The sequence below is a fragment of the Ambystoma mexicanum genome, chromosome 1p (genome assembly GCF_040938575.1).
Source record: "Ambystoma mexicanum isolate Mex_15411 chromosome 1p, UKY_AmexF1_1, whole genome shotgun sequence".
NCBI lineage: Eukaryota > Metazoa > Chordata > Amphibia > Caudata > Ambystomatidae > Ambystoma > Ambystoma mexicanum.
Window position 1 is genome coordinate 1,123,856,399 of NC_090921.1, and position 26,700 is coordinate 1,123,883,098.

The window sequence follows — 26,700 nt, forward strand, 5'->3', positions numbered from 1 at the left end:
AAGGTAGATAGGAAGAAACTTTGGCCCGTGCTCGGGTCCATGGGCTGTCCAGGGGATGTCTTGAAGGTTCTGGTGGAGATACATAGAAATAATGAAGCCTGCGTGCGCAGCTGGCCGGGGGGGTCATTGCATGGCATGTTTTAAGGTTGGGTGTGGCGTTCGGCAGGGCTGTGTTCTGGCTCCAGTTTGCTTTTGTTTGTACATCAATGGGCTTCCGAAGGACTTGCTTAACACAATGGCTGATCTATTGGTTTTGGGAGGCCGGGCCTATCCTGTGCTGGCTTACGCGGATTAGACCGTATTGCTAGCCAGGACCCCAAGAGCACTCCAGATTCTCATTGATGCATATGCAGCATTCATGAGTAATCTGGGGCTCAAAATCAATACGAATAAATTGGCTGTAATGGCCTGTGTGGGAAGAAAACGGCCAGCAAATATGTGACCTATGCTCTGCGTCGGAGAAGTAATCCCAAGGGTGAAGGTGTTTGACTATTAGGGGATCTGCTTTTCAGAAACACTTACCAGGAAGATGCTGTCACGATCCCATTACAGAACCAGCGCGGTCGGGCCTATGGGAGAGTTGCTTTACCCCATGATAGACTAGGGAGGTGGTGGAAAGGTACGGTGGCTGGCTTGCATGAGCATGTAGAATGGAAGAAGGCCGCAATCTGCACCAGCGCACCTATCACAGGAGAGGGAACACCGGCATGTGCAAAGGAGCGCCGAGCACGTGCGAAGAACCCACACTGACAGGGCATAGCCCAAGGCTATAAATCCACGCCCTGGACTGCACCCTGTGCTTAGCGTTTCTTCTGCTTTTGCGGGAGCAGTGTCTCGCTTACCGCTGCTGCTCTCAGAACATCTGCGAACGACCTTCCATGGAGGGGAAGCAGTGGAAACTCACCTGAAGAAAAAAACTCACCTGAACGAGGGTCCACGCCCCTACGTAAAGACTTGGTTGTTGCACTCATTTTCTTGTTTTTTCCTGAAGAGCACCCGGAGTCGTCCGGTGGGGGCTGCTCATCTTGGACATTAGTTCTTCCTCGCCTGCTCATCTTGAACATTAGTTGTTCATCGCCTGCTCATCTTGGTTTTTTCTCGCTTCTCTGACCGTTGTCGGCCCTGCAGTATCCGAGGACCTAAAAGGCAAAGCAACAGTGTGAGAGATCCCATTCTGTTCTTCGGTCGCCGCCCACCCGTGTGTCTAGTGGGCTCACTTGTGCATTGAGTCCAGCTCTGTTCCTTCAGCGTGCAATGCCAGTGAGAATACAGATACCGAAGAGAATCCTGGAAATAAGATTCCCATTGAGAAAGCCATACATGCTTTTGTGACAATATGATGGTCATTTGAATGAAATCCCAGAAGGAGTGTGAAAACTGAGCAAAAGAGAAGATTGGTGACGTCACGAAGAACAGAGCTTACACACCCAGAAGAGATGCAGAGACGAGAGAACATAAACATTCTATAGGCACTCTAAAGAGGAGGTGCCAAAGATGAGCAACATTTCCGGCTCGAGATGAAGATGTTCATGCTAACAGAAATAATGAAGAAGATTTCAAGTCATTTTACAATTGTACAGATGGAGTTACGCAAGTAGACACAGTATTCTTAAAGGCTGGCTATGTAGTAAAGAGTCCCGCCAAGTCCCTTCAGTCCTAGTTACTAACGTTTGGTTTTGCTATTCAGTGATCCCCGGGAGAGAAGGGTTAACACTGTGTATGGAGCATGGAGGAGGAGTTTTGGGCTCAAGAGGACTTCCCAGCATGGAGCGCGCAGCGTCCTGCCGAGTCCTATCAGTCCTTGTTACTAACATTTGGTTTTGCTGCTCAGTGTTCCCCCTGGGAGAGAAGGGGTTAACACTGTGTACGGCGTGTGGAGGAGGAGTTTTGGGCTCAAGAGGGCTTTCCAGCGCGGAGCGCACAGAGTCCCGCTGAGTCCTTTCAGTCATTGTTACTAACGTTTGGTTTTGCTGCTCGTCGTTCATCCTGGTGGAGAAGGCTTTAACACTGTGTATGGAAAGTGGAGGAGGAGTTTTGGGCTCAAGAGGACTTCCCAGTACAGAGCGCACAGAGTCCCGTCGAGTCCTTTCAGTCCTTTGGGCTCCATGGGCATCGTGTAGCGTCCTGTAACACACGTCTTACAGCTGCCTGTTTTACAACTGCCTTATCGATCAGCCCATCTGCTGGAGAGGACCATCCTGAGACAGCAACGCTCACAGAGGACATACAGACACACGGTCAGAACAGTGCTTTGAGCGCTGCTAGGGCGGGGGCGTAGAGTCGGACTCGGACAGCTCCGTGAACTGTCGGGAGTTCCCCGCCTCAAAACCGTTGTTTACTGCTGCTCAATGAGGTTTTATTTCAATGAGCGCTGATTGTGCCCATATTTGCCCATATTTGTTATCCCAGGATCTGGAGGATTTTCTCTGTGGCCGCGTGTATGCATTGGTTCTGGCTCCCGCTTAGTGTGTCTGGTGCACATTAATGTGAATTTAAAACGCAGGGCACAGAGGAATTGGATTTTGGTGGGATACGGTGGTCTTTTTGCTGAAAGTCTCCACTAAGAACAGCGAACACTGAATACTGTCCTTTTAAGCATTAAGTGGCTATAACCTGTATGGAACTTTATTTTGCCAGTATAACACACACACATGATGAAATAACCACAGACAACTTTTGTAAGGTTCTTTGGAATATACAAGGTCACAGGTTTATTTGGAGCAAACAATAAACTTGGGACGGTCCCAGCCACATATTACATACAGTCAGGTAAGGGTGTACCGTGTCACCATATTTGCCACAGGCACAAGCTGACAACGCTTCTGGTTACTACCAGGAGAACACTGGTTACTACCAGTAGGACACTTATGGGCACTGACAAGGAGGTTGCTGGCCTAGAGCCCTAAAAGGGAAGTCAGTGCCCGTCGATGGATTTGGCTCGAGCCCGGCCAATCCTGAGCCGCTTCCGCCGAAGCTGCAGCGTGAACGTCCCTCATTGGCTAGGACCGCCCCGATACTCCGCCTGTAACAGAAAAAAGGAAAATTTAGACACAACTTACACAACACAATATCAATACCATCTAGCTCTACTTTGTAATTGGTACAACCTCTACCTGAACTCGTTGGTGATACGAATGCCTCACCATGATCCTTACATACTATGCTACTTGTATTATCAACACCTTACTACTGCGTCACGCAACTACTTCAATGATCTCACACTTTAGCGATGTTAATATCTCCCTTTCGATAATACCTGGTGTGGGTGGGTGAGAATCAAGAAGCGGTGGGAGCTGCTGGACAGAGACTGATTGTCCGCAGCTCCCACCCTTTTATGCGTCCCCCACGACTGTGACCGGAAGTCAGGCCCTGGGGGACGCCTCCTCCGCCTCCCCTGGGGAGGAAGAGTAGAGGCTGGCCCCTATCCAGAAGGGGGTGGCCAGAGGGGACAGCCCGCTATGTAGGCTGTCCCTCTAGCGCCCCCTACAGGGGCTGGGCCAGCCTCTTATTTGCACACCTATCTTTTGGCTTCATACATTTTTTCAGGTGGGGTTGCGCGTTTTTTCATCCCCCCACCGTCGCTGCAAAGAGGGCTGTGAGGGCAGTTAGGGGCAGGCCCCCTCCCCCCCCTTTGGATCAACTAGTTGAGTTGTTTGAAGATTGTCTTGAATTATTGGTTACATTGTGCTTTTTGGTGAGACTTTATTGCCAAGGGTGAGCTTACCTTTTCTCTATATGCTTATTATACCTAACATTCCACTTCCCTGAGTACTCACGTCTGTTTTAACTGTGCATATTGTATCTATTTATTAGGTTTTCATTATTCATTTGAACTATTTTAGGTCTAGGACATATGTATCTTTGTATCATTGCATAATAACGCCTTTGTTTACACAATTACCTGTTTCGTTTTACACCACTGTGCTTTTCCTTACTTCCAACTTGTAATAATGGGGAAAAGGAAAGCTGGGGACGTTGGCAGACTGGGAGTAGAGGGAAAGAGAGCTAGCAAAACCTAAAAATGTTAAAACTATGAAACCAGCAAAGCTCCCATGAAATCTGTTTCTAACACCTCACAGAGGTCTTTGGACTCCTATACGGACGCAATGGCCAGTATAATTGTGAGATGTATAAATGCAGCAGAAATAGTTACCAGTGATGTGGCCCCTGAGATCAATGGGCATTGTAATCCCAACAGTAGTGGCAGCAGAAACAATAATGAAAGGGATATAGTGGAAGGGGTTTCCCCAGGGGGCTGTGAGAAGCTGGTTGGGGGGGAAATACAGTAGGGGAAAGGGGTGCTGCAGAGTCACATTTGGGAGTAAACCTGCCGGGGAGGTCCCGGACAAGTAGTTTGAGGAACTCCATGGATTCCATCTCTGACTTGGAAACCCACGATGGTGAGGATGACAAGATTTGCTGGAATCCCTGTTAGAGGAAAATCTGAAGCCCCTCCAGTTGGTTCTCCAATCACTCCAGGCACTTAAGGGGGGGGGTTAAGTATGCTAGAAATAATGGAAGATTCCATTAGAGCCCTAACCTCCAAGGTACTGGATCTGAGTACGGCTCGGGATGAAGAAGAGAGGGGAGTTATATCGCGCAGTGCCTTGCTGAAGGTTGAACATACACCAAGCTCTGTCATGGTGGGGTTGGGGGGTAGTCAAGGTTTGTCAATTGTAGAAAATTAGTTAATTCCGGAAACAATATGACACCTGGTGGGCCGCAATTTAAGGAGCGGAAGGGGGAAGGAGTTGATAGGTGGGCCATCAGCCCTGGGGAGCAATGCACCTTTGGGGCCAGGGGACCAAACCATACTAAACTTCCCCCCGGCAGCAGTTCCCTATGTATGATAATTACAGATTTACCTGGGATTCCAAAGGGTAGTTTTGAGTCGACTGTTTCGTTGATTAATATAGCAATGCATTGGATCAACACTAATCAGTTTGGGCCTAAGGTAGATCCTTCCATCATCCTTATGGCAAGAAGAGTTGGTTGGGTTGGCACCAAGCCCAAGAAGGTGGAAGGTGATTGTGTAGTAGTGACTTTGTCTGACCCAACGGTGGCAGGTTATCTTCTTAGCTCCAACCTTTTCCGCGGTCTCAGAACAAATGGTAGTAGACTTTTTAGTAGTCTACTCTCCCTGGACCTGTCTTTTATGGACCTGACCACGGCCTTTGATAAGGTAGATAGGAAGAAACTTTGGCCCGGGCTCGGGTCCATGGGCTGTCCAGGGGATGTCTTGAAGGTTCTGGTGGAGATACATAGAAATAATGAAGCCTGCGTGCGCAGCTGACCGGGGGGGTCATTGCATGGCATGTTTTAAGGTTGGGTGTGGCGTTCGGCAGGGCTGTGTTCTGGCTCCAGTTTGCTTTTGTTTGTACATCAATGGGCTTCCGAAGGACTTGCTTAACACAATGGCTGATCTATTGGTTTTGGGAGGCCGGGCCTATCCTGTGCTGGCTTACGCGGATTAGACCGTATTGCTAGCCAGGACCCCAAGAGCACTCCAAATTCTCATTGATGCATATGCAGCATTCATGAGTAATCTGGGGCTCAAAATCAATACGAATAAATTGGCTGTAATGGCCTGTGTGGGAAGAAAACGGCCAGCAAATATGTGACCTATGCTCTGTGTCGGAGAAGTAATCCCAAGGGTGAAGGTGTTTGACTATTAGGGGATCTGCTTTTCAGAAACACTTACCAGCAAGATGCTGTCACGATCCCATTACAGAACCAGCGCGGTCGGGCCTATGGGAGAGGTGCTTTACCCCATGATAGACTAGGGAGGTGGTTGAAAGGTACGGTGGCTGGCTTGCATGAGCATGTAGAATGGAAGAAGGCCGCAATCTGCACCAGCGCACCTATCACAGGAGAGGGAACACCGGCCTGTGCAAAGGAGCGCCGAGCACGTGCGAAGAACCCACACTGAGAGGGCATAGCCCAAGGCTATAAATCCACGCCCTGGACTGCACCCTGTGCTTAGCGTTTCTTCTGCTTTTGCGGGAGCAGTGTCTCGCTTACCGCTGCTGCTCTCAGAACATCTGCGAACGACCTTCCATGGAGGGGAAGCAGTGGAAACTCACCTGAAGAAAAAAACTCACCTGAACGAGGGTCCACGCCCCTACGTAAAGACTTGGTTGTTGCACTCATTTTCTTGTTTTTTCCTGAAGAGCACCCGGAGTCGTCCGGTGGGGGCTGCTCGTCTTGGACATTAGTTCTTCCTCGCCTGCTCATCTTGAACATTAGTTGTTCATCGCCTGCTCATCTTGGTTTTTTCTCGCTTCTCTGACCGTTGTCGGCCCTGCAGTATCCGAGGACCTAAAAGGCAAAGCAACAGTGTGAGAGATCCCATTCTGTTCTTCGGTCGCCACCCACCCGTGTGTCTAGTGGGCTCACTTGTGCATTGAGTCCAGCTCTGTTCCTTCAGCATCTCCTGGCGGTGACTGCCATCAGTCGTTCAGTTCGTGTGTAGAAAAAATACAAAGACATTGTGAAAGTAAGCCGCGTAACTGTACAGAACAAGTTTGCACGCACTGCAAGTTCGCCACTCATGCTTGCTCAAGACTTACCTGTTCACCGCGGTTAATCAAGACTTCCCAGGGTACCGTCGTATCCTGGACCATGCACCTTTAGTGAAATAACTGGAGGCCGATACGTTCCTGAGGACCGTGACTGTAGTTGCAAACATTACGGTGAGCAGCACCCGCTTTGCACCAGCCAGCCAATCGAGACTCTGAAGGGGAGGGGCAGGAGGGAAGGCTCTGCGCATATACTTACCCTGTATTTACCTTTAGGTCACCCTGACCCCCAGAACAATCCCTCCAAAAGACCCCAAACTACCCAGGTCCCTCCCAACCTCACGGTCCCCTAGGAGTTAATCCCCGGTCGACTAGTGGGGGAAGGAGTGGCTGGGGCAAACATCCGGGTGAAGGCAAACAAAGAGGGGGCTACACATCAGTACAGACTGGACCAGGCACTCCTGCAGGGCACCAGAGGTAAGCGTGAGAGATGCACCTAAACAAACAATCGGAAAAATTAACTCAGCAAATAGGGGGAATCTTTCGCGTTATGTCGCGTTGTGAGTGTCAACCGTTGGATGCTGTGGTTAAGATTTATGTGGCTCAATCAAAGGCTGTTACTCTGTATGGTGCACAACTATGGGGCTTACAGAGGGCAGACGAGATTCAATCAAAGGAGAGCCAGTTTCTTAGGAGATTATTGGGACTTGCGAGCAGCTCTCCTTGTTTGTCCATCCATAGGGAATTGGGCCTCGAATTTCTGGAGGACCAGTGGGCTCTGGCCCCGATAATGTTTTGGGTCCGGACTTGGGCGAACGAATGTGTCTCCCTCTGCCATACTATAATAAGGTCAGTAATGGCCAGGGTGGGTTGGAGAAGAATTCTGGGGCTCATCTACAATGATAATGCCGACAGAGAGCAAACCTAAGTACCCTTCTGTCCACCAGTGGCTCTTCTGACCAAAAGAGAGGTGGGGAGCTATAAATGTGTTCTGGGAGAAGCATTTGCTATGAAGAAACTATCCGCTGTGCATGAGAGTAATTCTGATACAGTGCATGCCGTGATTAGCCAGCCGAGAGATCCAACCATACCTAATTTGGGGTACTAGTAAAAAAGATCGCTGGCTAATCAGAAGAGCAAGGTTTGATTGTCTTCTCCTGAGGGACAACACAGTGCACTGGAAGGGCTATCCAGATTCGGCTGGGTGCCCAGTGTGTGGGCACTACAAGGAAGACCTGACCCATTTGTTGTTGTCTTGCCCTGGGTACAATGGGATCCGAAGAGCAACATTATTACCAGTGCTGAGGGAGGTTAACATTTGTCAATATAGAGTTGCCATTTTGTTCCTTCTGAGTGCTAACTCTGTTCTGGCTGCTTGGGCTCTACTATATTTCCTGAACAGAGCAATGTACTTTAGAACTGGGATATTGAGGTTACAATGTGAATAACGCAGTGAGTTTTACTCCGGATTGTAATGGGAATGGGAGCCTTATGTTGAAGATTGTGTTTTATTGCATGCTTGTCAAAGAATTATTGAATAAGATTTTATGTGTATGGTTTCATCAGAATGTATTTGTTATGTACTATGTGGGTCTTTGGTGTTGTATGTAAGCTCAAGGGAAGGGTTTTTCTTCTTTTTTTAACAATTAAGTGTGATCACTGTTGTGTAATGTTTTATGAGTTTTATGGATTTTGAATCCGAAATAAACATTTTGACTGACTGTAAATAGATTGCGGTGATGCGCCAATGTATATGCATAGGAAACCTATGGACTATGGATGATTCCACTGCGCACTTTAGCAGAGCTAGATCCAGTGAAAAGCAAGGTTTTGAGTGTGTCGCAGATACAAATTGAAAACCTAACCATGGAGGTGAATCAAAGAAGGGCATGGCTGGCTCATCACCAAGAAGTCAAGGCCACCTTGGGCCAGAATGTTCAAAGCAGTGGTTACAGAATGTGTGAAAGAACAGAACTCCTGTCTTAGGTGAGGAGTGGGAACATTGAAGACATTAGAGGTTCATCATTTAATAGTATTTTAAATACAGAAAAACTCAAACACATGGTCTACAGTCACGTGGTTGGATGAAAATAGACACTGAGATGAGCTGTATCAAAACCAAGAAGACAGAGTATGCCTATACTCCCTCATATTCTCGAGCTCAGAGAACATTTTCAAGGCTAAATTCAAAGCCTTAATTGACTGGCAGACTGCAAGGGTGATGATAGATGTCAGGCTAATTGGTGGGAAGCTATGGTTTATGACCAGCACACCAGCACCTGGATGTTAGCCTGAATACTGCTTGCGTAGGTGGAATATTACAGAGGGGTTCAAGGGTGCCAACCAATTGTAGAGGGCCACGTAATAGAGAGCCCTATAGTTTGTATAACCAATGGGACATTGTGTATTTGATGACTTTCGCAGTGACCTGCACTAGAGGAGGGCTTAGTTGCCCCACCTGATGTTAGAGACCCAATCACCTTCACTAACAAGTATGGTACATATACCTAGATGTTCCCTGAAAGCCTATCACCTTCCCAAGTAGGATTTTGTAGTTTCCACATAGGTAGATGTCAATGATGACAGGTTTTCGCTATAAAAGTTGTTTTTTAATGACATGTATTGAGTGTGAAGATCGAGCAAGTTTGTTGATGTTCGCTGTAACTAACTGTTTTAGATAATTGATATTATGTCCTTCCCGAGTCAGTTTGATTATTGATGTTTGTGTATATTCTGCATCTTCATCCATCTCAAAATATTGCTACCTCATCTTAAAGGGCTGGGTCGGACACCCCGGTTCAAGTGGTATCAGAGCGAGGATGGTTTAAAATCCCTTGACCTAGTAAGCTTTGGGGTCCTGGAAATATCAGTCATCCTCAGCCATTTAGCTGGAAGAACCTGAAGTTCCTTGTAGATAGAGGCCATTAGTTTAAATAAAACTTGCAAGTACAGGTGGGACGGGTCACTCGTTTTCAAGCAAAATCCTGTCCCAATTTATACAGGAAGCTGAGCAAACTCAAGGTTAAAGCGGCTGGTTGAGGAGGAGACGATCCAGAGGGTCGGAAATTGAAAATGTGAATGGTGAGTAGGCTGAGTGAGGTGGCAGACTGAATGAGCACTGAGTGGGGCAAGAGTGATAACAGGATAGAGTAACGCAGGGTTGGTTGATTGGGTTATTTTATTTTTTGGGTTAAGACGAAAAGCGTCATAGTGTGAGATGATGAGCATCACAGTTTAAGGTATATAGACTAGGAGCGATCTATATGACAAGCCTGGAATCCTATGTCAAGGACGTTTAGAAGGAGCTTGTCCCAAAGTCCAAGTGGACGTTTCTATGCTACAGACAATCAAGGTATCATTAAAGCGGACAGCTCATACTCCATCAGAGTTATTATTAGGGGCAGGAATGGTCATTAGGAGCGTTGACGGAAATATATGTGGGCCGGCCAGTCTGACAGTTTGTGTTTGTCTGTATATTGTATATGGTGTATGTGGCAAAGAAATGAAATATTGAAAACAAGGAAGAAATAAACTGTGGTGGAAACATTGAGATTTTAAATGTAATTATTTATTTATATAGTCGACCGTTGATGTTCATTGAATAAGTAGATTGAAGTAAATGTGATATAGAGGCTTGGAGCTGCAACGATTGGTGCACGCTCATATTGTATTATTTTTCTGGGAAGCATTTATTTGTGTGAAATAAAATAAAATTGTGACAGTCGATTGTGACTGAGTTTTGATGGAGGATGTTACTCCGCTCACGCACCTGTGCAAACAGTTGCCAAAACACGCACCTAAGATTAAGCAGTACAGTGCAGAATGGGTTAAGTTTATGGCAGATAAAATGTTCATGCCATGGCCACAAGGGGGGTCGCTGTCCAAAGCAGTTTTGTAGCATATGAAGATCTATATTTGCACGCAGCATACACAGGAAAGAAGTTAGAGAAAAGGTTAGCTAGCTTAGATCTTTGGAAGATGTATCAGGAGGAGAGGAAAGACACGCCTCCTGAGGACTGGATGCTTAACCAGTGTAAAGAGGGGGGTGAAGAGCCTTCTGCTCCCCCTACCACGCCTGAAGTAAATGGCGATAGTATGAACGATGAAGGATTATATCCTTTAAGAGAGCTTAAAGCAGCGCCAGGGTATAATAACCCAACGTATAAGTCGCTGTCATGTAGCAGCGATGAGAGTCCCGAGAAGACTCCAGAAAGAGATGTGCTTCCTAAAGTCCCACAGGACAAGGGGAGAAGTGATCGACCAGGTATGTCGCTAGATATGGAGAGAGGAATAAAAAGATGGAAAGTAGAGAAAGATAAAGCTGATGAGGTAGTGCTCATACAGAACAAATGGATGGGTGGTCAGATATTGCTCAAACTTGATGGAAAGAACATTGAGGAAGTAAGACAAAAGGAACATCAGGATGAGCAAGATAAAAAAAAGACAGAGAAAAAGAGAAACGATTGAAAGAAGACAAAGCTAAAAGAAAGAGCAGACAGAGACAGGAACAGCTGTATCCAGATGAACAGTTGAAAAAACAGGAAAGGGCAGAGGAGCAAAGGAAGCATGATAACAGACAACGAGCAACAGAAGAATGAGATAGGCTAGAAAAGAAGAGAGAGGAAGAGGAAGAACAGAAATTAAGAGATAAAAGAATGCAAAGATGCAGTGATCAAGTGCATAGAGCAAATGAGAGAAGAGAGGTGAAAAGACAGGAAGAGGAAAGGATAAGGGAGGAAGCAAGGAAACAAAGAGAGTTTGATGAGGAAATAAAACTCAAGAGAAGGCAAAGGGCATGGAACATCGATCGCATAGAGAAAGAGTTAATGGAAACTAATCCAGTAGTAGCATGGGAATGGGAGGACATGGAAGAATTCTTCCCGACACAAACCAATGCCAGGGCCGTCTACAGCTGATCTAGAGGACAATTTTTACATAAGAAGCATTGGAGAGAAAATTGATAAAGTTTATCATGAGATTAGGAAGAAAACTGAATAAAAAAATAAGGGAAAAATGATTGATTTGAAGGTACACAGTTGCAAGGCAAAGAGAGAGTTTTGTTCAGCCTCGAGCATAGAGCCTTGTCTTTGGACAAGTTGACTGAATAGAGATGAGAAAGAGGGAAGTCACACCAGTTGGGGACAAGATATGTCAGACGAAGATAGAAAAACCTTCCGTGGGGAGGAGGGAGCTAATGCATGTGGTCCTGAGGGATGTTCTCCGACAGACAGTGAAGTAAGATGGTCAGATCTGGACCTATGCAAATCGAGAACACCAGAGCCCCTTACACGGCCAGATTGACCTAAAGGGCAATACCACAGTGTGAGGGGGGGACTCGCCACCTTATGTGAACAGGTTAAGGTCAATACCAGGAAGAAGAAGGTGCAGAACCATTGTCCCTGCTATCGACAGACGATGAGGGATGAATGCGATTTTGGAGTCTCACAGTTCCCGTTGTTAGAAAAGGGAAGGCCCCAAATGGATAAGGATAATTTGAGGTGTAAACTCCCGAGTTTGATGTCAGGTGCCGGAAAATGGATCTATGAATTAGAGAAAATGACGGCAGGAAATATGATGGCTATAGGGGACATTAAGGGTCTTCTGGCAGCTATACTTGGGGAGAAAGCTGATGGCATTTGGTAGAGAGCAGGATAATCAGATGTCACTGCCCAGAACACCGCTCAAGATGGAGCGCCGTTTAATAGCAGCAGTCTGGAAAGCACTTTGAGTACGGTATCCAGATACGTCGGATATGGGAGCTATAAAGGCATGTGAGATGCAGGAAGGGGAGGATCCGCTTATTTACATTTAGAATTTCCAAGAGCAGTGGAGCTTGGAAAGGCAGGAGCCATGGGGAAAATCTATACCTGTATTCTGTCATATATTATGTCAAGTGTTACCAGAGAAGGTGCAGAGACAGCTCAAGAAGCTGATGGGTATGGAGGAAAAACAATGGCCAGAAATACAGCTGACCATAGCACATCATTGCCGATTGTTGCAGGAGAAAAATCAAAAGAAAGAAGATGGTAGGAAGCTTGAGGAGGATAAGTTGGTACAAAAAAAGTTATCGAAGTATGCTATAGAAGGGGCAATGATAACTAGTGGAGAAGGGCCAGGATCGCAGCAAGTAGCAGGTATGCCACAGGTAAATAATCAACGGCAGTTCGATCAAGGAGGGAATGGATTTATACCACAAGGTAGAGGAAACTTCAGTGGAAGAGGAGGCTTTCAGCATAATCAAGGGAATTTCCAGAGTAACCAAAGTGGGTTTCAGCCTATGCAGAATGATAACCAAGGCATGCAGGAAGGGCAAATTAGGAGACTCCCTCCCGTATGTTGGACATGTGGAATGACAGGACATCTAGTACAAACATGTGGGAGTCAAGGGTATGTACAGAATGGGCAGTTCTCAAGTAGCACGGCCACTTATCCGCCTGCATATAGCTCGCAAAATAGGGATAGGTATACCAAGCACAAGCGTCAAGAATACAACAGGCTTTGCAACCACAGCAAGCAGCATTGAACTTGCCACAAGGGCAGTCAAAGCACACACCCATGCAAATACAACAGAGCTCAAACAGAGGACAGTTATTGACTCCTAGGATAGGCGGTATCACTATTGAGGGGGGGAATCCTTTCACGGGCACAGGGATAAGTATGTACCCACAATAGGACAGCTCACTGGGGGACTTGATGTGTTCAGTACTATCAGTAATGCCAAATCCTAAAGAGGAACCAAGGGTTGACATCACAATAGGAGGCAAATCCTTTTCTTTTTTTAGTAGAAACGGGTGCAACTCGCTCATTTATATGGGAGGGAAATTTTTATTTATTTGCATTTCTAAAGCGCTCACACAGCCTGCGGGCATCAAGATGCTGTTACAGGAATTGTTTGTTTTAGTTGCGTAGTTGTTTGTTTTAGTTGCGTAGTTGTTTGTCTTAGTTGCGTATTTATAATGCGCTTAAATATCCAGAGGTTTCTAAGCGCGGTCCCGGGGATCGAACCTGTGTTGCTTCGTGTCGTCTTGCTTCCAGGGCGAGCACGTTGCCGCTGAGCTACCCTCCCGGGACATGTGATGTCAAAAATGTTTACTATCAGGTAAGGCCATGAATGCTCCGGTTTTCACAGGAGCTACAAGTAGAGTTCCTTTTACTGAAGAATTGCCAGTCTCTATAGGAGAGTGAGATATGTCTGTTCCATTGTTGTATTCAAAACAGAGACTAGTTAATATACTTGATCGAGATTTAATGACAAAGTTGAATATGGCGATTTCATTTACTGATGAAGGCATAGTGTGTTCAACGCCAGGAATACATTAATTAAATGTGAGCAAATTCATCATGGCATTAACAGGACAAATAGCCATACAACGAGTACCATTGGAACCAGAAGTATTTCATTATGGGGCACGCATTTTGTAAACCTGGTTGCCTGGTTTACTGGGTAAGACTATGAGAATACCTGATGAGTTCATCTTCAGACCAGAGATTCCCTTGGACAAAGAGGGAATACAGATTTGTCCCTTAGAGTTACAAGCAGCTTTAGTACAAGGGGTCTTGGCTATGCTCAAAGGATTTTATGACAAAGGCAGATCATGGAGCACAGTAATTGCCATTGGAGAGATTTATATATTACCTGACATCACTGATGACGATATATTTAAAGACGACTCATCTGATGGCTAAGTAGTGTTCGAAATGAGCATTACATATTGGGTTAGGGCAGAAAAATGTGAGGTTTCACAGAGAATGATGATAGTGAGACAGCGTGCTGCATTATTTGATGAAGAAATGGCAAAAGTGCCAGTTTCTTTATGGAGCACAGGCCCTTATGACATAGGCCTGTTAAAGGTGGTTGGAGAAGTTAAGATTAAACTGAAGCCAGGAGCAATTTTACCTCGAGCACGACAGTATGCAATGTCTTGAGTGGCAGGACAAGGTATTTTTAAAACGATATCCGCCATGTTGGACCAAGGCATTTTAGTGATGTCAGAGTCACCATGCAGTACTGCAGTGTATCCTGTCACAAAATTGAAAGGGGGGTCATGGCGTTTAATTCAGGACATGCACCCGATTAACCAGATTGTAGAGGCCGGGTTTCCTCTAGTTCCTAAACCGGCAACAATCTTATATAGTATCCCTTTTGAGGCACGATATTTCTCTGTGCTTGACTTGCAAGATCTGATGCCATTTACGTTCAGACAGACTAAGTTAAAAAGCACAAGATTACCCCAGGGGTACTGTGAGTCTCCATCGATTTTCAATAGAGTCCTGCAGATGGACTTAAGCAATAGTGATTTGTCAAGTGTCGTGTTGCAATACGTAGATGATATTTTGGTCTGCAGCATATCAGAAGAAGAATGCAGACAAGACTCAGTTCAGCTAATGTTTGTTTTAGCTGAGAAAGGATATACAGTGGACAAAGAGAAATTGCAGTATTGTCAAGAAGAGGTGTTATACATAGGCCAGTTAATTTCACATGAAGGAAGTTACACCTGAAAGGGCTGAGGCAATTTTGAAAAAAACAAAACCGACACGATAAAGCACATGCAGCCATTTCTGGGACTATGCAATTATGTGAGAGCATGGGTATTTGATTGTAGTTTATACTCAAGGCCATTGTTGGAGGCCCTGAAAAAGGCTCAAGGACTGAGGAAATTGAGGAAGGGTTTGAGGAGTTAAAAAAGGCAATTTGTACAGCTCCAGTCTTAGGGATTCCAAATTATTTTGAGGGATTCTTTTTATTCTTGCACACAAATGGAACAGTCATGACGTTAGTACTCATGCAGAGAACCACATTGGGGTACAATCTTTTAGCATATTACAGTGGGATTTTAGACCCAGTAATGAGGGGTCACTTCCCGTGCGAACAATCTTTGACAGCCGCCGTGTTTCGCTATTGAGAAGTCTGTCAGTATAGTAATAAGGTGTTCTATGACGTTGTTTGTTGAGCATGCGTTATTTGCTGTTTTGGAAAAACCTACAGGTACATTGACGTCTCAAAGAGCTTCTGCTTATGAGCTGGTTATATCGAATACAGTGATTAAAATGGTCATATGTAAGACAGTGAACCCTGCCACGTTTTTAGCTGAACCACTGGCAGAGGATGAGCAGACACATGATTGCTCGAATTATGAGGATTTCTATGATGAGATCCCAAGAGTGAAAAAATGCTTCGACAGCTGGGGAGATTCTTTTTATTGATGGTTCTTTGAAAATTGATCAAACTGATGGACAAAGATATTCAGGTGCCGCTGTGATAATACACATGGCTAACATGGAATTCGAAGTAATGACAAGTGCACGACTACCGTCTCACTTTTAAGCACGGGCTGCAGAATTAGCGGCGCTGATTGTCGTGCTCGAGAACAATGCAGACCAGGCAGTGACAGTGTATAGTGACTCCGCCTATGTGATGGTGACAGTACACGCAGGGCTAGCACATTGGAAAAGGAGGGGCTACCTCCAAGTGGACAGCACTCCAGTGCACCATGCTGCTCTATTGGACAGACTTATTAAAGCACTACAACTCCCAGTAGCCATTGCAATAGTTAAGTGTGCAGCACACACTAATATAGCAGACTTTATTTCATGTGGAAACCAAGCCACAGATGAAGAAGCAAAATGAGTAGCATATTCAGCAGATATTATGAACTTTGATACTCCTGGTGTGAATGAAAAATGGTGGTGATGATGATTATAAATGAAAGCTTCAATAATTTATCAAATACACAATTAATGGAAGTTTAGGGTGGATCACCACAGGATGAGAAAGATCTGTGGACACGTAGGGGGTGTTCTTTATCCCCTTACGAGGCATTGTGGTGACAGGAAAACACTGGTGAAACGGTGATGCCTGTAGCCTTATTAAGGGTGGCGTTGAAACAGCTACAGTACCCTGCACATGTCACTAGGGAAAGCCTTGCAGCAATCATTGCAAAGGACTGGTTTGTAGCGCATTTGTTAGCACACGTTGCATTTTATGTAGTAAATTGCATCGTATGTCCAAAGTTTACTGCTGTGCACACACTGCAAACAGTCAGAGGAGTTATACCTCGACCAAATGGTGCTTTTCAGCATTTACATATTGACTATGTTGACATGCTGCAGGTCTGTAATGGATATAGACATGTGAGAGTGGTGGTGTGCCCCTTTTCTAGGTGGATCGAGGCTGGTCCATGCACACATCCAGTCACCACTTGCACTGCAAAATATTTAGTCAGAGAAGTATTTCCAAGATGGGGAATATGTGAGGTATTGAGATCAGATAATGGCCCACATTTTGTGAATGAAGTATTCAAACAAATTAGCTTATTGCTCAGTATAAAGCATACGTTTTCCTCAGCTTATCACCCGCAAGCTAACGGAATATATGTGAGAGTCTCAATGGTCTGCTCATAGAGAGAGTAGCCAATCTTAAGTTAACATTGAAAAAAGGATGGCTGTATTGCTTGCCTCTAGCATTATATGCACTGAGGAATCAACCAGGCTCTGACCATCATCTTACGCCCCATGAACTAGTAACGGGGAGGTGAATGAGAACGCCTCTCACTCCTCCATAGAGGACTAGAAGTGATGCCCAGACAACAGCTGAATTGTTAGAAGATGAGCTATGTGCCTACTTAACATGTATGACTACAAGTAACAACTAGAGGACCTGAACATGGGACCAGAATAAGACTCCGCCCAAAAGGGCATGCTATTAACAGCAACACAAAAGATAGGCAAAAGCCATAAGAAGATTTATAAACAACCGCAGAAACCCTAAACCACTAACCAGGACCACAAAACCGGTGTACGAAAACTCGGTACCCAAGAACCACAGAAATTTACTCACTTGAAAATAAGAAGAAGGAAAAAAAGAATTGTATAAATGGCTAAAAGCAGAATATAATATATGTGTGTCATAATTATGAAATGTACACACTAAAATCGGAAATGTGACACACATTTGACACACAATCCAAAGTAAAGAAAGTGCCTTGAAAGAGCCCAAGGAAGGGCGAAACAATAGAACGTGCAAAGAAATGTTGGCACAAAGGTTTTTTGTATTTTAAAAAAATAACACATCTTTCACTGGCACAAAGGCTCTATAAAGAAGAACACATGTCTCACCAAAAAAAGTCACCAGTAATAACGAAAAGTAAATACACAAAGTGAAGTAACTTGTGTCTCTATGTTGAATGTGGGACAAACTGAACAAACACTGGGTGTACAAATTGAATAAAGTGTAATAACTGTATGAAAAACACTAACAAGTGTCTACCTCACAATCATTAGATGATTTGGGAACCTGTGGGGACAGCTGTACTTAAAAGCGCAAAGGCTTGCATAGGAAAAAAAACCTCCACAGGACTACACGTATCTCTATCATTTCAGACCAAGTCAAGAGGACAGGGTGTCAATCTCAGAACAAAGATGAAGACCATAAAGCAACCGGACCAACAAATCTATTATTTCCAAGATTGTTTCCCGGAGACCGAATTCTGATCAGGAACTTTGTTTGCAAATGTCATCAGCCCAGGTTTAATGGTCCTTTCATTGTGGAGGACATCACGCCATCGGCAGTACAGGTACTAGTAATACACGCTTGGATATTCCTCGGCGATGTAAAGATCTACACTGGCGAGACCGCTTCACCCCCACCCCATTCAGAAGCAAGCGAAGGAGAAGAAGTTCAGCATGTGCAGACTAGATCAATGATGAGGAAGAAGGATGCAGAGACTGTCCAGTAAGACAGATAAAGAATTTGTTGGACTGTGGTTCGTTCGAGACACTCTTTGTAGCTGCAAAGCAAGGATTGGAAAAAGCTACTGTTCTTGAGCCACACAAGCTTGTTAACACTGGGCTTGGACTGAGAAATATTGAGGTCTTGAACAGGGAAAAGAAATTCCAGACTTAGAGTTTATCTTTGACGATTGGAAAAGGGAGACGTTCCCTGATTCCTTTCTCACAGAGTTTCTATTCGGAGGTGCCCATGGTGGTGCCTAATGACAACATTCGTCAGATCATTCTTGCTGTTTTCCTCTTCATTCTTCGTGCATATCCATCATTGTTTGGGAGAACTACTGTTGTTCACATGTTTTTGCAAGAACCTAAAAATGGTCCAATCGTGAGGCGACTGCTCATAGCCATAATTGATCAAATCCTCCAGCTACCTGAGGATAGTACAGCAAGTACAGATGGTCCTCTCTGATGAGGACACACACAAACTGTTGGGAATGGTCTTTTATTTTTTGATTGAAGAGCATCCTTATCTTGTTGGACATCAAACCAACACTTGTGTATTTCTGAGGGATCCTAGAAATCGACCTATGAAAAACTGGCTGATACATGAAATTCGCAGGCAGATCTGCTTATTTCCTGACACATCTTAAACGCATACATGGGTTTGTCAATTGACGACATTCACAATCTACTGGCTTTATTCTTTTACTATTTACTGGAAGTACATCCTCATATGGTTTGACGAAAAGACAACTCTTTTGTGTTTGTCTGTAATCCTATCAACCATCTTGCAAACAGCCAGCTGCTTGCGGAACATATCCAGCAATTGCCAGAATATTTTATGAGATTGCCCAATTCAAGTTTGTTTTTTCCTTCCTTAAATGTTAGCACTATGGGCAACATTGATAGTAATAACAATGTGGCAAACAATGAGAGAGTACCACGACGTGCAAGAAGCTATTGTTGTATACAATGGACATACTGGTACATAATTTATACATGCATCATGTTCATTGTCATTCTTCTTTCTCTCACAGTACGTACTGTATATTATGTACATTAAAAAAAGGCAGTAGTTCCTGTGTATCTTCCTATGTAGCAGTAGAGTACAGTGGTGGCAATTATAAGGCAGCCGAGGCCTTATGTGATTGTCCCTACTCCAGTGGTTCATATGAAAGCACTTACTCCTTTGATAGATAGATCTAAGCTTCCCTTTGGAGGGAGGTCAGCATCACAAGTTATGCATGATTATTGGTCACAGTCATATTATGCTAGAAGGAAAAGACCTTATGTGACTGTTTCTACACCAATAGCACATGTAAAGACACTGAGTTCACTGACAAGTGTCCCTACGATTCCTCCAGTGAAAAGGGATTATGCAGGCATACTTCACAACATGATTATAAGAGCTCAAGAGGCAAGAAAGAGACCTAAGAGAAGTACAAGGGAAGACGATCGTGACTTAAATGTTTTTCTAGACAGCACAGCACATTTGGGGAACAACATGTGGTACCAGCACATGAAAGGGGTAGGAAGGAGAACCTCAGGGGAGGAATGCTATGCATGTGCACTCCTGCCTTATAGTATGGGGAAGTCTAAGATATTCATAGCCATTGAGATAGATGTCCAGACAGTACACTGCCCATCTCATATTGCACTCTGCCGAACAAGAGGTCAGTTCATGGGCCGAACAGCCTATCTAACATGGGCAACAGAATGGACAGATCCAGATGAAGAAGATTATGTGCAAGACACGAGGACAAGAGCAAGAGCCCACACTAAAAATCTTGTGAAAAGATATGAACTGCCTGGAGTGAAAGAGGCTGGAATAAGATGGGAAGTGAACAGAAGACTTGAGAGTCCAGGAAAATCAGCAGAGGACATTTGAAGATGGAAGAACAGAGGCCAAATGCAGATTTGGGGATCAGTACTTTCTCCAGATGGATGGGAAGAAGGAGTGGTCATCTGCAGAGTGTGGGTTGTGATTGGATGATAGATGCTGACTATTCACATTGTAGAGAATGGATGCAAACCTCTATGGCCATGACTTGCTAAACTACTGACAAGGTTCGAAGACAAAGGAGGGCCTTTGCAGATTGTGCCTTTAGATAATGCAAAGCTATATTTCAGAAATAATGGCCCTAGAACCAGAATTGTGGTTGAAACTTTGATGTTCCAGGAATGAGCATTGGAACAGCAGTGATAATGGATCACTACTGGGCTTGTGGATCCAGAGCTTATATGAAGCTGCCCAAGGATTGGGGAGGACTATGTTCTATAGTAAAAATTCATGTTCCAGCATTGGTGATTCCAAAAAGTGACCTGCACATTAGCAAGTTCCCAAAAGCAGATACTCACCTAAGGAAGAAGAGATCTGCTGAACTCTTGAATCGAATGAAGAGAGAGAACTATTTCTCAGCCAAGTCAATAGAAGCCTTTGATTCCATCCCATATGAACATAGACTGTGTAGTAAGACGTCATCAATATTCTCGATAATCTTCATGCCCAGGATCCAGAAATATGCAAATACTAAGTGGTTACAAATAACCAGATGGGAACTGTTGCAGACGATCAATACTACCATGAAGGGATTCAATGCTATCAAGGAAGAGCTGTGAGCCATGCGACTGATGACGCTTCAGAACAGACATGTCCTGGACATGATCACAGCTATGGATGGAGGTGTTTGTGCCAAAAAATGGAGCATCATGTTGCACGTTCAGACCATCTCATGATGACTAGAATGGCACCTTTACAGAGGGCATTGCAATGCTGATGAAGTTACATGTCCAAATGGTAGACGAAGTGATAGACATTGTGGATGACAGTTGGTTTGGATCAATATTTTCATGGGTTCCACAATGGATGGCAGATATGTTCAAGCTCCTTGGAGCCCTGATGGTGATGATATTGCTTGGATTTTGTGTGTTCAGGATACTAATCTCACAATGCAAGAAGAATGCAAAGAAAGCTGTAGAAATGAAGATCATGATTGATGTTGAATCAGGATGGAAAACTAAAGAGCTGACAGATGAAGAAATCCGAAGAAATCCGAGTCTACGTGAAGGCCAGCATTCATGCACCAGAGGGAACTAAGTTCCTGTACCCAAAGAACCACAAGAAGTATGTGGGGAAGTGGATTTACTGCAGTCCAAGTGAACAATGCATGCTTATGTCCTGCAGTACTAATGAGCATGTGAAATTAGCGGGATGCCTGAAAGGAGTGATTAAGGATATGAGTTCAAAGAAGCATTTCTTCAGACGAGGATGTGTCTACATATGAAGACTGATGAGAGAGTGGTCAATGAATCACCCAGAGAGGGGGAGTGTAGAGGTGGAGCCAAGTACCACCACCCAAAGCTCCTCCCGTGATGCTTATATGTTGGGAGCCAGAGTGTGAGACATGTGCAATGCCAGTGAGAATACCAATACCGAAGAGAATCCAGGAAGTAAGTTTCCCATTGAGAAAGCCATACATGAATTCACAACAATATGATGTCCATTTGAATGAAATCCCGGAAGAAGTGTGAAAACTGAGCAAAAGAGAAGATTGGTGACGTCATGAAGAACAGAGCTGATGCACCCAGAAGAGATGCAGAGACGAGAGAACATAAACATTCTATAGGCACTCTAAAGAGGAGATGCCAAAGATTAGCAACATTTTGGGTTTGAGATGAAGATGTTCATGCTAACAGAAATAATGAAGAAGATATCAAGTCATTTTACAATTGTACAGATGCAGTAACGCAAGTAGACAAAGTATTCTTAAAGGCTGGCTATGTAGTAAATAGATTGCAGCGATGCACCAACGTATATGCATAGGAAACTTATGGACTCTGGATGATTCCACTACGCACTTTAGCAAAGCTAGATACAGTGAAAAGCAAGGTTTTCAATGTGTCGCAGTTATAAATTGAAAATGTAACCATGGAGGTGAATCAAAGAAGGGCATGGCTGGCTCAGCACCAAGAAGTCAAGGCCACCTTGGGCCTGAATGTTCGAAGCAGTGGTCACAGAACGTGTGAAATAACAGAACTCCTGTCTTAGGTGAGGAGTGAGAACATTGTAGAGGTTCATCATTTAATAGTATTTTGAATGCAGAAAGACTCAAAAAAATGGTCTGCAGTCATGTGGTTGGATGAAAATAGACACTGAGACAAGCTGTACCGAAATCAAGAAGACAGAGTATGCCTATAATCCTTCATATTCCCGAGTTCAGAGAACATTTTCAAAGCTAGGTTTAAAGCCTTAATTGACTGGCAGACTGCAAGGGTGATGAAAGATGACAGGTTAATTGGTGGGAAGCTATGGTCATGACCAGCCCACCAGCACCTGGATGTTAGCCTGCGTGCTGCTTGGGTAGGTGGAATATTACAGAGGGGTACAAGGGTGCCAACCAATTGTAGAGGGCCACGTAATAGAGAGCCCTATAGTTTGTATAACCAATGGCAAGTCGTGTATTTGGTGAAATTCGTGGTGACCTGCGCTAGAGGAGGGCTTAGTTGCCCCCACCTGATGTTAGAGACCCAATCACCTTCCCTAACAAGTAAGGAACGTATCCATAGATGTGCCCCAGAAACCTATCACCTTCCCAAGTAGGTTTTTGTAGTTTGTCACATAGGTAGATGTCAATGATGATGAGTTTTCACTATAAAAGTTGGTTTTTTAATGACATGTATTCGGTGTGAAGATCGAGCGAGTTTGTTGATGTTCGCTCTAACTCCCTGTTTTAGATAATTGATATTAAAACATTTGCACTTTGCCAACTTCCTGAGTCAGTTGGATTATTGATGTTTGAGTATATTCTGCATCTCCATCTATCTCAAAGTATTGCTACCTCATCTTAAAGGTCTGGGTCGGACACCCCAGTTCATGCCTGTTTGTACTTCAATGTTTGACAGATACAGGCTTTATATATGGTATAATGAATAATAAATATTACATGCTACCAAAAATAAACAATTTTTGGTGTTAATGTTAATGTTAAAGGATATTTGTACCCCGCACTATCACTACCGGAGTGGTCCCTTGGTGTGATAAATATGAACATCTTAAAATAATGTAGGTAGTTAAAAACTGCTCTGTGAGCTATATTTTAAGTGGCCTGGAGGAGGGTGTAAATGTAGCCAGATAACTGGTGCTTTGCGGGTGCTTTTAGAATAAAAATGACCCTTTGCATTTCTTAAAACGGAAACACCTTACCCAAAACGATGGTCTCTTAAATGAGCCATAACCTGTAAATCGCTGCTGCTTTAAAAGTTAGGCTAGAGCAAAGAAAGTGTTTAGTAATAATTACGGGGCATGCAGCATCTGATGAGCGACTGGGAGGGGGCATTTGTCTTAAAAGCACCACAATGTCTTGGGAGGTGACACAGCGGCCTCCCTCAGAAAAAGCACAAATCATGCAAGGAAGCAGCACAGCCCCTCTTTAAAATAATCTAACCTGCTTAAGTCGAGGCAGGCACTGGTGCCTGCGAGGGCCCCCCTGAGAGCGAGGCCCTGTACTACCACACACACAGCACATGCCTCAGGCCTGCTCTGCATGCAGAGGCCTATCGTTTGAAGGAGAAAAGCAGGCTTTTTAAGGCCCGGTGAAATCCAGCATGGCAGGCTATCTGAAGGAACATCAGCAGGATGAGAGGTGCAGAGGTGAGAAAAAACTTTCTTTATGAACCAGACCACATGCCACCGCATGCAGAAGACCTCTTCTTGCCTCATCTGTAAGGGCAATTTGCCCACGGTGTCACACGTCAACCATTTCACTAGCACCCCAAGTGACTGTCTTAAACTTCTCTGTCACGTTTGGACGTGCCTATTGACCTGTACTAGCTTAAGCTGATGAGCAGCTCTACCAGTAGCGCAAGGGCTGAATGTGAGATCCCTTATGCGCAGAGAGCAGTTATGTGCGTGACTGCAGTCGCCATATGGAGCTCCCTCGAGCTCTACACAGGATCCCAGGTAACCTGAGAGTGCATCTTCTAGAGCCTGACTTTGCGTCCCTCATATATTTCTCACTAATTATTCCAATTATTGCCATAAACATAACACTACCCTTTCATAATCCCGGAGATCGACTGTTCCCAGATTCCGGTGCCACATCTTTGGTGCGTGTTTGCATAGGTACCTGGCTCCCTATATAATGAATGATCCATCCCAAAGACCTAAACAACATTGAGAGGGATCTCTTTTTTAGGAAGCAGTTGGTAATCCAAGTATTTCAAGCAGTCCAAAGGGTCCATGCTGATCTCTGTTTGCAACTTTTCATTGTTCCAAATGTCACCCTACGTGGGGTGAGTGTTGCCAGACCTAGTTGTGCTCAGAGACCCGAACTACACCCCAATGATGATGCCCAATGAGGCCGAAACGTGCCAAGGCAGATGTGACTTATCAGTTTGAGATGGAGTGCCCTTTGATGAATGGGACCAAGCTTGATTTTTATATGTTTTTTTTCCATTATTAAATGACTCAGCAGGCTGACAAACAGTGGTTTGGAGAGTCGCCCTGGGCAATCCCAGTGATTCCGATTAATTCAAAACCTTCCATCCATCACACTGTGGCGTTGTTTAACTCTTATCAGCGGGGTGGTCCCCAATGGATGACTTTTCCATTGCCGTAGTGGGCATTTATCATCTGACAAGCAGTGATTCAACAATATTATACTTTAGTATGTTGATGAGCATGGAAGACAACACAACAGATTTCCAGTCTTGACAACTGTGACTTATTCTTTCAAGCTGCTGACTATCCCCGAGCCCAACAATACAACAATATGTGTCTATAGAAAAAACATCAGAGTCAGAGAACAAACCACGTCTCAAATATTCTATATACCATTTTCCCTTGTTCATATCCTGTAATCTCCTCCCCATCAGTGTAATATCCTGTTCTACAAATGGTGGCAGATACAGGTGGTTCAAAGAAAAATAAAAAATAAAAAGAGCAACACATAGTGCCCCTAACATATGCAGAGTTGAACACCTTTGCTAAGGTCTATCAAAACACTGACACTTACCACCCAGCAGAATGGCCCATATGAGGTCTTGAAAACAACAAATGAATGCTCCTCCCCAGAAATCAGGGAGCCCAGGAAACTGACCTACAAGGTCGAGAGAAAGTAGCTAAAATTAAATAGGATATTTGGCAAACTTAGATCATTACTGGAGTCCTTTTCATCTGAGGCAGACAATGGATGGGGACAAGGACAGCGTAGTTGGGAGAGGACCTACTCGCTGGAAAAGGGGCCAGCCATCTTGGATATGCTCTGGCCTCATTTCATTCCGGATACCAACCTAACGACTGGCAGCAATAACCCTTATTAAATTAGAATGGATGGGCCCCTTACAGAACACTTGAAATTAGCAAAATTGGTGTGAAAAAGTGCCCATGTAATGTTGTGAGGACTCCACCCACCTTAACTGTATCAACTTTGGGGTACCTTTGGAAATCTTCATCTTGAAGAATTATCTTTGAGCCATATTGAAATAACTTGAAAGGGATTTCACTGGAACTGTGTTGGGGTAAACGTTGTAGAAAGATACCATCCATTGGTTGAAGAGAAAGACCTTCAAGGAGGGTGCAGACCCTCTCTCCAACTGCTTCTGGGGAACAGTTTTAGCAAACTGTTGGAGATAGACTTGTCTGAACTTGGTAACTAGCATCTCGGGTTCTACCCGCTGAAGTGGCAAGCTGTGCAAGTGTCCTTGGCAACGTTCCTGGCTCAAGGTCCTGGTGAAAGGCCCCAGATCACCCCAAGGATCAAAGGAAGCTGCCTTTGGCTCTCTGCAATTTCAACCCGCTTCGAGCTGCTGCAATCTCTTCAAATGCCTTTGAGCCAATGGAAAGACCCAACAGAGCTGCCTTTGTCACTCTCTCTGAGCCCCTTTGAATGCCTTATATCTGCACCGATCCAAACATTACTGCCGGTTCCAAGACTCTTTGAGCCACGAGCCATTGCCATTTGTCAAACCGCACAGCTTAACTTGAGTTAGTAGTTGAGCCAGTTGACTGCTCAATCCAAATCTACAGTGCTTTGTATCAAGACCCCGTCTAGTCTTCTAGCTACGACAACTCGATATCACCTGCCTGTGCAATGCCTCTTTGGGCCTGAAGCTGTTGCCTCTTGTTGAACTGCATCCCTTTGGTGAATCCAATTGAGCCAGCTCACAAACTGAAACCCAACTTGACACACTTGAAAGCACCCAAGCCCCACCTCGACACTGAAGGAAGAATACAAGTTGTAAATCAATGGTTCTGCCCGCTTGACCTTGTTCTATGGGCCGTAGTGACAGTTAAGACCCAAATGTATATTGTAAAGGCATATTCCTTAACTTGTTTGACCTTTCTACATCACTGTTTAGCAGGAGACCCCTGCACTTCTTGGCCAAGAGTCCCCCTTTCTCCCAAAATATGCACCCTCTGTGTATCTGATTACTGGGCTCGGCTGTTAGTGTTTTT

At 44.6% G+C, this 26,700-nt stretch overlaps 1 long non-coding RNA gene across 1 annotated transcript in view; it reads right to left on the reverse strand.

The window, feature by feature from the left end:
• Window positions 1-6,106: 6,106 nt before the first annotated feature.
• LOC138569673 (uncharacterized) overlaps window positions 6,107-26,700 on the reverse strand; it is a 95,089-nt gene continuing 74,495 nt past the window's right edge. The window contains exon 3 of the long non-coding RNA XR_011303300.1: window positions 6,107-6,318. This is a non-coding gene — a long non-coding RNA (uncharacterized lncRNA). The remainder of the gene's footprint in view (window positions 6,319-26,700) is intronic.